Below are 12,119 nucleotides of genomic sequence, written 5' to 3'. Positions count from 1 at the left end.
GTTTTATTTATATTTATATTTTGTGAAAAACATGTAGGTTTGGGGCTTAGCATATTTTTTTGTGGCCTAATGTAAGATTCTTTGTCTCTATCATGGCCATTTATCCCACTTATTTTTGTCATTATAATATTACCCCTGTCATCTTAACTCATGTTTTCTGTTGTTCACACTTCCTTTGCTATCTCCTTTACTTTCTGTCTTGTGCTATGTGGATTACATTGACTGCTTTCCTATCTGTCTGTGTTTTAGGGGCTAATATATCATGTAAATTTTAGTAGTGGCTATTGTTGGTGTTTTAGTGCCAGGTTTCAGCACATTGTTACTTCCACATTCACTTTCAGTTTTAAAATTACGTTTAAAAGAATTATTTAGTCTTAAGTATCTTGACCAATCTTTGTGTTGATTGATAGTCTCTTGATGGTTGTTCCATTTCTGAGGATTTTATTTTGATTGAAGAAAATAGTAAGGTAACTTTTTTCAACAAAAGTACATTTTCTGAGTTCTTGTTCATGGGTGAATGTTATTGTATTGCCTTTACATATAAACCACTACTTTCTTTGTATAAAATGGTTAAAATTTTAAATTTCTGTGAAGTGGGAAGTCTTTAGCTGATCACTATTTTCTTGTATATTTTCAGATTTTGCTTCTGTTCTATTTTCTCTCTTCTTCAGTTGCACTTTTTATTTTTATTCTTTTGTTTTTTAAAAGTATATTTTATTGATTATACTATTATAGTTGTTCTATTTTTTCTCCCCTTTATCCCTCCTCCTCCTTGCACCCCTCACCCTCCAGCATTTTCCCACCTTAGTTCATGTCCACAGGTTGTACATATGAGTTCTTTGGCTTCTCCATTTCCTACACTATACTTAACCTCCCCGTCTGTTCTGTACCTACTGATTACGCTTCTTAGTCCCTGTACCTTTCCCCCATTCTCTCCCTTCCCTTCTGATAACCCTTCATATGATCTCCATTTCTGTGATTCTGTTCCTGTTCTAGTAGTTTGCTTAGTTTGTTTTTGCTTTTGTTTTAAGGCTCAGTTGTTGATAGTTGTAAGTTTGCTGTCATTTTACTGTTCATATTTTTTATCTTCTTCTTTTCCTTAGATAAGTCCCTTTAACATTTCATATAGTGAGTGCTTGGTAATGATTAACTCATCTTTCTTTATTTCACTTTATATAGCCTTCACTTCTTCCTCTATTTTGTATCCATACTCAGTCATTTCTGTGAGCATCCTGATTACCAGTGTTTTGAACTCTGCATCTGATAGGTTGACTATCTCCTCATTGCTTAGCTTTTTCTGGAGTTTTGATCTGTTCTTTCATTTGGGCTGTATTTCTTTGTCTTGGAGTGCCTGTTATGTTGTAATGGGCAGAGCCTTAGATATTCGCCAGGGTGGGGCAACCCACTTTGCTGCATTGTGGCACAGTATGTGGGGGAGGCATCAGAGAGGGAACAATGCCACTTGTTTAGCTCTTGCCCTGCTTTCAGACACTTCCCCTACTACCCACAAGAGAGTTTTGGCCTTTTGGTGTTAACTCCTGGGTAGGTGGGTTTGTGTACATTCTAGGATCCTGTGGGCCCCTCCAATGGACTTTCCTGGGAGACTAGCAGTTTCTCCTGCCACTGAAACACCCACAGGTTTTTACAGCTAGAGGTTTTGAAGCTTTCTTCTCTGCACTGGAACCCTGGGTTGTGCTGTCTTGCTCCTCACTTGTTCCTCCTGGTTTATTCACAAGCGAATGTGGGACCACCTGGTCTGCCAGCTGCTGCCTCGCCATTTGTCCCTTTCACTCTTGCTGCTTATCTCCACCCCTGCTACCAGTCTGGATGGATGTTTCTTCTTTAACTCCTTGGTTGTTAGACTTCCACACAGTTTGACTTTCTGGCAGTTCTGTTTTTTTTTTTTTTTTTAATTGGTTGTTATCCTTCTTTTAGTGTGTGTGTGTGTGTGTGGGGGGGCTCTGCCCTTAGGGGCCCCCCACCCCCAGCCGCCAGGATGAGAATAAATCTACTAATACATGATCTGCTTGGGGAGGAAAGGTGGCCAATCTCTCAAAGAGGAAGGACCAAGAGCCTGTGCCTTAATGGGCTTTTATTGGGTTCCTTTACACAATAATTCAGGTAGAGCTCATTAATCATTGTCAGGCAGTAAGGATCAAACAATAGATAACAAAGAACTCTGAGGACCTATTGAGTCAGGGTCAGATAGCTAAAGAGCAATAAAACTTTGAGGAACAAACTCACTTCTTGCTTGGACTCACCATTTAATTGAGAGCATTCTAAACAAAGCAAATCTCACAGGATTTTACATATTCTTTCTTAGGCCTGATCACCCAGGGAACCCGCCCTTTCCAGCACAGGGCTGCACCACCCTCTGTCATTGTTTCAGGCTTAGGTGGAGCTAGGGAAGTAAGGCAGCCAAGAGATTAGGAGATTTCTTGCAGACAGAATGAGGACTCAGGCTTTGTCAAAGCCGAGGGGCGAGGGTCCATCACCTCCTTTTGCTTAGCCCCCCAAGTCCTTCCTTGGGGGCCTTCCACATGATCATGCCTGGCTTAGGTCATTCCCAGTTGGGGAATCTTACCTATCATTGGCTAGCTGACCAAACATGGGGGGCCAATTATGGATGAAGTAAAAGGAGCAGAAGTGGCACTCCTGTGAGGGAGATAAGCTTTTGTCTCCTTGTTGGCTTATGGTCCAGGGTTGCTCCCTCGGCCTTAGCCTTGGCGGGGGTTACAGCTTCTGAAACCAGGCAGAGTGGTTCCCAACATTTTGGCTGTGCAAGGAAGTGAAGTGTATCTACCTATGCCTCCACCTTGGCTAGAACCATGTTCAGTTGTACTTTATAAAAATCATATTTTTGTTCTCCATCCTCCATCTTCCATGATTATTGTATTTTATTTCTTCCTCTCACTCTCTTTGTCCTTTTATTTTAATTCTGGGAGGTATTCTTAAATTAGCTGTTCCCACCACATACTGTCATTTCTTGTCTTAAAGTTGATTTTAATTCTACTACAACAGTTTTTCTGCCACTCATCTTCCATTTTTATCTCTTTTGCCTATTTACCTCTATCTTATGACATTTTCATAATTATTTATTGAACCTATTATTTTTTGTCCTTTTTTTTGAGATTCCAACCAGGTTTTGAAAATTTTCTTCTGAATATTGGACTAACTCACTTTCAGAGGCAGGTTTTCCCCCTTCCCAGGCTTCTTGTCATTTACATCTGCCTTTTTCTTGATAAATTCACTGTTTTCCCTCCTACTTCATGGTAAAGAAGAATGAAGCTATAGCCTCATGGACACCTATATGTCCAGAAAAATATACTATTTCACACTTCTACTTATGAAGAGAAAGATAGTATGTATTTTTAGCTCTGCCTTTAATTGAAATCAATAAAATAATAACTTTCTCCAGAAAAAACTTGCCTTTAATGGCCTCCTACCTCTCCTTTAGAGATAATTTCTGAAAATGCTTTTTATTATATTTTGTTATAGAAACTTGCTTTTTAAATTAAACTTTATATTTGAAAATGCTTCTACATTTACAGAAAAGTTACCAAGACAGTACAGAGAGTTCCCATGTAATTTTCAGTCTCCCTTATTATGAACACTTTACAGAAGAATCGCACATTTGTCACAATTAGTGACCAATACTAGCCATACTTGACTCACATTACCTTAATTTTTACCTCATATCCCTTTTCTGTTCCAGGATCCCCTTAAGGATACCACCTTACATTTAGTCATCATGCCATCTTAGACTCCTCTTGGTAGTGGCAGTTTCTCAGACTTCTTTTGTTTTTTTTTTTTTATGAGTTTTTGAGGAGTGCTGGTTAGATATTTGGTAGATTGTCCCTCAGTTGGTATTTTTCTGATGATTTTCTTATGTTTACACTGGGATTATGGGGTTTTGAGAGGAAGACCATAGGGATAAAGTGATATTTTTATATGTCAGCATGACTTATCATTGTTGACCATGGCCTTGATCACCTGGCTGAGGTCGTGCTTGTTAGGTTTCTCTACTGTAAAATTACTGCCCTCCCCCATTTCAATATGTGCTCTTTGAAGGAACTCACTATGTGCAGCTCATGCCTAAGGAGTGGCGGGTTAGATTCCACCTCCTGGAGCGTGGAGTATCTGCATAAATTATTTGAAATTATTTTGCACAGGAAATTCTCCATTCACTATAGTGAATTCTTTTTCACTATTTATTTATTCATTCAAGTACTCATTTATATCTGTATTGATTCATGAATATTTATTCTATACTTGGGATATAATCCACTACTTCATTTATTTTATTACTCAAATTGTTGCAGCTTTGGCCATTGGGAGCTTTATCTGTAGGCTTCTTTGACATAACCCCACCACAGTGGGTTTATTCATTCACTTTGAGTACTTTCTTATTTTTTGGTACCCTAAGATAACCCAGGCTCATTTTGTATATTTTTTGCCTTAGTCCTAGAATCAGCCATTTCTCTAAAGAGCCTTGGTTCTTTTTACTAGGAAATGTTATTAGAAACCAAGATCTGGTCATTATGTGTGTTCAGTGCTACTGAGGTGTCCTTACTTCTGTGCCCTCTTAGCTGACAAAGAAAAGAAGTATATGTGCATATACTAACTGGTATATATACACATATCTATAAATATTTCTATATGTAATTAATTGCATCTGTATTAAGTTAAACATGAGTTCATACTGATATCTTCAACTCCAACCCATTACCACTCGGGCCATTCCAGTTTCCTTCCATTGCTTCCTAGTAAGCTTCCACTCAAGAACCTTGCTTTACTTTTAAAATAAGATTTCCTAAAAAATGAAATGTCCTGAGTCTAGAAATGTCTGTTCATGTGTATTACATACTTGCTGTAGAATACTAAGAAAACTCAACAATGTCTATGAAAGAAAGCCCACATTTCCTACATGCTATCACTGTTAACATTTCAACGCACACACACAACTTTATGAACAAAACTGTAATCACACTAGATACACCATCCTGCAATCTGCCTTTCCCATGCAACAATGTTTAATCAGCTTTTCCCCATGTCATTATCTATTCTTGAAGGTTATGATTTTAATTACCTGCAGAATATTAACCTTTTGGACATTTACCTTTTAATGATATATATAATAAATAACTATAATAAATACTCCTAAACATAAGTTATTAGGTTTATACCTAACTTTTTATTTAGAATATTCTGTGGAACTTGAAGTACTGGGCCCTAGGGAAATGATAAAATGTTAAATTTCCTCCCACAAAAGATAGCATTAATATAGCTTCCTACCAAGATTGTATATGAGCCATTTTCTGCACATCCTAAGCAATACTACATATTGGAATAATTTTTAAAAATCATCAACTGGTTAACTGAAGTGACATCTTGCTGTTGTCTTTCACTAGATTTCTTTTATTACAAGTGTGTTTGAATATTCTTCGTAAGTTCATGTCTATATTTCCTATGAATGTCCTTACACATTTTTGGGTCAGGTATTTTTTTTAACCTTCTGCTGAGGATATGTTCATTGATTTTAGAGAGAGAGAAAGGAACAGAGAGAAAGAAAGAGAGAAACATTGAGTTGAGAGAGAAACATTGACAGGTTGCCTCCCATTTGTGCCCCGACTAGGATCAGAGCTGCAACCTAGGCATGTGCCCTGACCAGGAATCAAACTCACAACCTTTTGGTGCACAGGGTGATGCTCCAACTAACTGGGCAGCACAGCTAGGCTAGGTATTTTTATTATTTTAATATAACATTTTAACCTCACAATAAACTCATATTCAACATAAAAATTTAAAAATGAGAAAAATTACCCATAACTTCATCACTCATCTGATTTCACTGCTAACACTTTCATTTTGATCTGTCTATTTACACACCAGAAATCAGTATTTTACATTGTGTATATGATTAATTAGAAAAATAGAATGGACTCCTTGTTTTGTAGCCTTCTTATTAATCACTTAATGTTATATCATTCATATTTCCTCAGCCAACACACAGTAGCCCTTTTCCATTGAAAAGGAAAGACCTCTTGAGAATAAGTGTCTATGCATCTACGCCCCATTTCTGTGGCCTTTCTTCCTCAGGAAGTCTGACTCCACGCAACAGGTTGATAAGGATCCAAATCTGGACCACCTCCTAGTTCCATGGCACCGTTCTCTGTGCTACAGGGGTCCCAGCAGGATTAGTGTTCACCCACTTTCTGGAACTGTGAGCCATTATGTTCTCTTGAGCCGCCGCTGCCGCTCTCTTAGCCTTGGGGACAGGGGATAAGGAAGGACAGCTACTCTCCACTTTACCACTGCATTCCAACCATACACATAGGATTGTCTCTGAGTTTCTCATAACATAACTAAGATATCACTGTAACATTTCACAAAACATCTAAAGTCCTTGACTTTAGATAAAAGAAGAGAAACTGAACACAGAAAAAGTGAAAACAAATTATTGGATTGCTCTCTGAGACCACAGATCCAAGTTTCTCCACCTGAGTCCCCAGCTGGCTCTGCCAGGGCCACTTGCTAGACCTGGTAATCGTGGGTGAGGTCCAACTCATTCACCACTATTCTCCAATGGCTTCATCTAATGTCTTTCTGTTTCATGGAGACTCAGGTTCCCTCCCTACTCAAGTATTCATCTGAATCTCCATATTGGTTGCCTGCCATGATGATTGACAGCTTCAGTGACCACTCCTCTCAGAAATAAAAATGAAGCTAGTGCCTGGCCCACGGGGTGGAGCTCATTTTTAGACACCCTGCCTGCCAACAGATTGTCATGATCAGTACATTTTCTGAAGTCCAGTTATTCAGCATAAAATTGAAATCCTGCTATAGGTTAGCAAAAATTCAAAAAGACATAAAGCTAGTCATTGCAGTACTATTTGTAACTGCAAAAGGTTGCCCATCAACAGGATGAATAAATTATAATACTGCTATATCATGGAATATTATGCAGCTGTAAGAAGAATAATTCTAAATACTAAATAATTATTTCCAGGATACGATGTTTAGTGACAAAAGCAAGGTAGAGAAAAGTGTACATAGTATACTAACATTTACCTAAAAAATAGGGGTATGTGCATATATGTTTATATTAATAATTGAATAGTAAACCATGAAATAAAATGGTTACCTACAAGGGGAGGGAGGGAACAGAGTGAAAGAAAAATGGTAGAAGCTGGACTTCCCTAAATATACCTCATTAGTAAATTAAACTTTGGAACCAAGTAAATATTTACACAATTAAGAAATCAAATAAAAATAAAAATTAATCTCTAAATATAAAAATGAAAACAAATGAATCTGATGTGTCATGAGATCCCAGGCAGGTGGATCAGGTGATTGGAGCATTGTCTCATACACCAAAAGGTGACGGGTTTGATTTCTGGTCAGGACACAAACCTGGGGTGCATGCAGGAGGCAACTGATCAATGTTTCTCTCTCACATTGATGCTTCTCACGTCTATGTCTTTCTCTCTTTCTCTGTCTCTCCCTTCCTCTCCCTCTAAAATCAATAAAACATATCCTTAGGTGAGGATTGAAATCAGTCAATAAATGTGTAGTGAGTTGGTGACTTACCAAGTATAGAGAAGCTATTTCAAGTGACTTTAAACCAAAGGAATGTGACTGGACATTCTTTGTGGGATATACTCTAAGGACTAAAAGACTTACAAAACATTCCTGGCTTCATCCATTGAAAAGTCCTAGCAATAATAACCAACCTATAGACACAAGCTGGTGTTCACTTTGTGGTAACTTCATGCCCTTTCTCAGTAAAAACAGCTAGGGATTATTGGTGAAACGGTGGGTACCAGATCTGGTGCAGGGACTGGTCAAGATGTCTGAATATCTTCTCGTACCGGAAAGCAAGGACGCATTCAAAGACTTATGAATCGACTAGAAGAGACTCCTGCTGGCCAAAACAGGAGCCATTTGAGCTGTAAGAAGAGGAACAATGGTAACAGGATGAAATATATAAAATATGTTAACATTCATGAGTTTATAATGACACTAAAGCAAATACCTCACAATATTTTGGAGATGTTAGAGAACCAACTCATGATTTGGAAAACTTAAAAAAGGAAAGAATGAAGCATTTAGCCAGCCTTTTTAAAGAAATACAAATATACCATAGGGCAGTCAAAGAGTTACACGGGGAAGATTTTATAGAAGTATCCAGCTGATAAATAAGGAAGGGATGACAGTCACCATTTTGCAAACTCCAGTGAAATGGATTTAGGCAAGGGTCATCACTGGCTACCAAAATCACAAAAAGAAAGGTAAGCAGATGTTATGTGCCTTATGGTGGGAGTGCACCTAGCACCAGCTCTGAAGTATTCTGCCCCCCCCCCCCCCTCAAAAAAGCCCGAATCTAGATCCAGTTACCAACATGTAGAAAATACTGGGTACAGAAGCACATGCTAAATGACACTGATGACAAATGATCTAGTTTCTCTAGCAAATAAATTGCAAGAAAAAAACAAAAGAAAGGGGTTCGGAGAAGGGAGATACCTAAAGGTTAACAAAAATTTAAGAGACATTGCAAGCAAATGTCTCTTTGCAAAGCAAATGGATGTTTGGATCCTGACTTATACAAACCAACTGTCAAAAAGTCTTGATGAGACAACCAGGGAAACTTGGACATCAACTGAGTATCTGATGATATCGTGGAATTAGTGTTAATTTGTGTGATGGTGGTGTTATGGTTACATTTAAGGGACCAGCACTTTAATATTATAGAGATCCATATTGACATGTTCCAGATGAAGTGGTGTGTTTCAGACTGCTTCAAAAACAATCTGTAGTGTGTGGGATGAGGGAAAGGGGTGGTAGCGATGAAATAGAAACAGCCTTGGATTGGTGGGCTTTTTAGTGGGGTAATGGTACACGCAGGCTCACTGAATTATTCTCTCTACTTTTGCATAGGTGTGGAACTTTTCATTGAAAGAAAAAAGAAGGTTAAACAAAAGAAGACAGAGAAGGAGGAGGGACAGGAGAATAAAGAAGAGGGGGAGAACTCCTGTAGGCTTCACCAAAAAACATTTAGTTGTGTTCCTTTTAGGGTTCCTCCAGAAGCTTGTGGTGAAGAAGGATGCTCAGGTCCTGTGTAGGGAACTCTGAGCCTCTAGTACCAGCTCCTTTGGGGAAAATTCATGAATGAGAACGTGCACACTCACCCCCCAAAGTGTAAGAACAATGCAGTCTAAGTCTACTTAGAAAAGAAACATTTTCATATAATCTTCAAAGATGCAATTTTATGCACAACAAAGACAGGCTTTTACATGATTCTGTAGAATTGCAATTTTCAGAGCGGTCTGGACAAGCTCATGGCCCCTAAAACCATTTTGGATCCACACGGTCCAAACTGTTTTCCTAAGAATGCTGAGATATTTTTGCCTTTTTCACTCTCATTCTTTCACCAGTATAAAAAAGGACTTTTCTAGAAGTTGCATGACTCTAGATAACTTTATCACTCTGGTAGCTAATGGAGTGTGTGCTTGTGTGCTATTTTTATGTGTATGAATGCCTGTGTTTTAAAACTTTTCAAGTATACTGACTATCAGCAGATACACCCCACATAAACCAAAGCTCTTTGCAGTTCTTAGTAATGCTGAAGAGCATCAGTGGGTCCTGAGATCAAAAAGTAGGACCTTAGTATGTTTAGTTACTGAAAACATACTGATAGGCACATCTGTTTCATGGTAATGACACTGATTTTCTATGTAGAAATAAAATTGTTTTAGACAAAGGAGTGTTGGGCCAAAAACTTAAGTTCCTCTTCTTACAACACCACCTCTGCCCCTGCCTAAAAAAAGATGTTTGCTTTCCAGAATCCATCTATCTCTTACCCCAAGGTTTCAAAGTCACAGGATCAATTCTTAGTCAAAGTTCAAGGCCAAACACTTGGGTTTTCTTTCTCCTTTGGTGGTCTCTGCAAGAAATAACTTTTTCATGTGCTGCTGGCCAGAGGGAAAGGGGTTGGAGGTGGGGGACTAGTGGGAAGCTGGCAAAGGCCAGGAAAATGAGAACATCTGTAATAGTGTCAACAATAAAAAATTAAAAAATAAAACTATGAAACTAAAAAATAAATAACTTCTCCTAAGCACATAGCCCAGAGGGAGCCTGGGCCAACTTAAGGTAACAGAAGCTCTACCTGCCACTTCTAAAGCATATGCTAGGGGGTCATGACCTTTTCTTCTTACATCTATAAACTGAGGCCAATTGTTCTTACCTTGTTGAAATGATAAAATGCTACAACATGCATATAATTGTTGAGTCCATCTACAATGCCGAGAAGGAATGGCAGGTTCACTCCATTAAGAATCTCAGGAGCCCACAAACAGCTCAACACATTACTTTTCCTTCGATTGAGGTCATTCAAAGAATATTTCTGTTGGGTTTCCAGGAAGTCCTTCCTTTTGTGCCCTCCTGTTCTTACTTCTCAGCCTCTCTCCCACTCCCAGTATCTGTGGGTTTTTCCATCTCTCAGTCTTCTCCCCAAATTCACCCTCTATTCTTAACATCTTCAAGGTTCTGACCATTGATCCTGCCTTCATCCTATGGGACAACAGCAGGTCCTTACAGTGTGAGGAGGAGGAGTGAGAAATAAGAGGAAGGAAACAAAAGATTGTTTTGTATAGAAAGTATGTAGCTCAAGGTGGTTGCTCATGAGTGGGAGCCTCCATTACTGATTGTATCATTTCAAGAGTCCTTACTAACAATCTTTGCTCCAATTCATTGACCAACAGTTTTGTTTGTATTACCTCTACCCCAGTTCCTATGTCATCATGCCTCTCCCTGTCTAGCTTACATTGGGCAACCATCATCCTATCATAGTCACTAGGTCCTTACATATACTCCTAACTCCCTCTTCCATTGAACTCACACAGCAAATCCCGCCCCGGGCTAAACCCGATGCCCCGCTTGTTCTCTGAACAACTGAATGTGATTGGATAAACCACAACCATGTTCACTGGTCAGACTGGTCTGATTAAATTATGACCTCAGATTTCCAGTGGGCCTTCAGTACCTCCCAACAATGCCATTACATTTTTCTAGTCAATCCACTCTTCTCTCAGAATTGACTTTTCCTATTTTAAATCTGCCTTCAAACATCTAAGCTGGAAAAACCATGTATCGTCCAAATCTAAATATTCTTGGGAGTGAAAGGGGCTGCTATTAATTGATTTGAGGGACAACTATTTGGGGAACAGACTAAATCAGTATTGTTCCAGGCAAATTACATTTCCCTATCTGACACCTTTCTTTTCTCCTCACTTGCATCTGATGATTCCATGGCTTATTTCACAGAGAATAGAGAAATAATAGAAGAGAGTTCCAACCGGCCAGTGACTTCATCTGCGGCCATGTACTTGGCCTTCCTTCTTCATCACATGGATGGTATATCACCTTTCTGTGTCTGCCATAACAATTTACCATAAACTTGGTGCTTAAAATGACAAAAATGTATTCTTTCAGTTCTAGAGGCTAGAAGTCTGAAATAAAGTTGTTGGCAGGGCCATATTTCCTCCAATGTCTGTGGGAAATTCTCCCTTCCTAGCTCCTGCGAGTTGCTGATAGTCCTTGACATTCCTTGGCCTGTGGACACGTTGTGCCAATCTCTGTTTCCGTCATCACATGGCATTCTTCCTATGCGTCTGTCTGTATTTGCTCTTCTTATGAGAACACTAGTTTCTGTACTAGGGCCAAACTTAAAAATCTATGATCTCATCTTAACTGATCACATCTGCAAATAAGGTCACATTCTGGGGTTCCAGGTGGACACGAATTTTAGGGATACACTATTCAACCCAGTACAGGTAGGCTCTGTGTTCCTAAGTCCAACCCTTCCAATTTGACCTTCTGTATCCCCTCTCCCTTGGCCTTTTCAGGCTCTGTTTCTGTAATTCTCTCTTCTCTTTACTGTGAAGCCATTTCCTCCTCTTTATTGTGTTGTTCTTAATCATTGCATAGACATGCTGTCATATCATCTATTTTTAAAAACCTTTCCTGCATCCAACACCCCCTCCACCTACTGACCCATTTCTCTGCTCTTTATAGCAAAAGGCTTTAATGAGTCACCTGTGCTTAGCATCCACACTTCCTCC

This window comes from Phyllostomus discolor, chromosome 12 (assembly GCF_004126475.2).
Source record: "Phyllostomus discolor isolate MPI-MPIP mPhyDis1 chromosome 12, mPhyDis1.pri.v3, whole genome shotgun sequence".
Taxonomy (NCBI): domain Eukaryota; kingdom Metazoa; phylum Chordata; class Mammalia; order Chiroptera; family Phyllostomidae; genus Phyllostomus; species Phyllostomus discolor.
Note: the sequence above shows the minus strand (reverse complement) of the source record.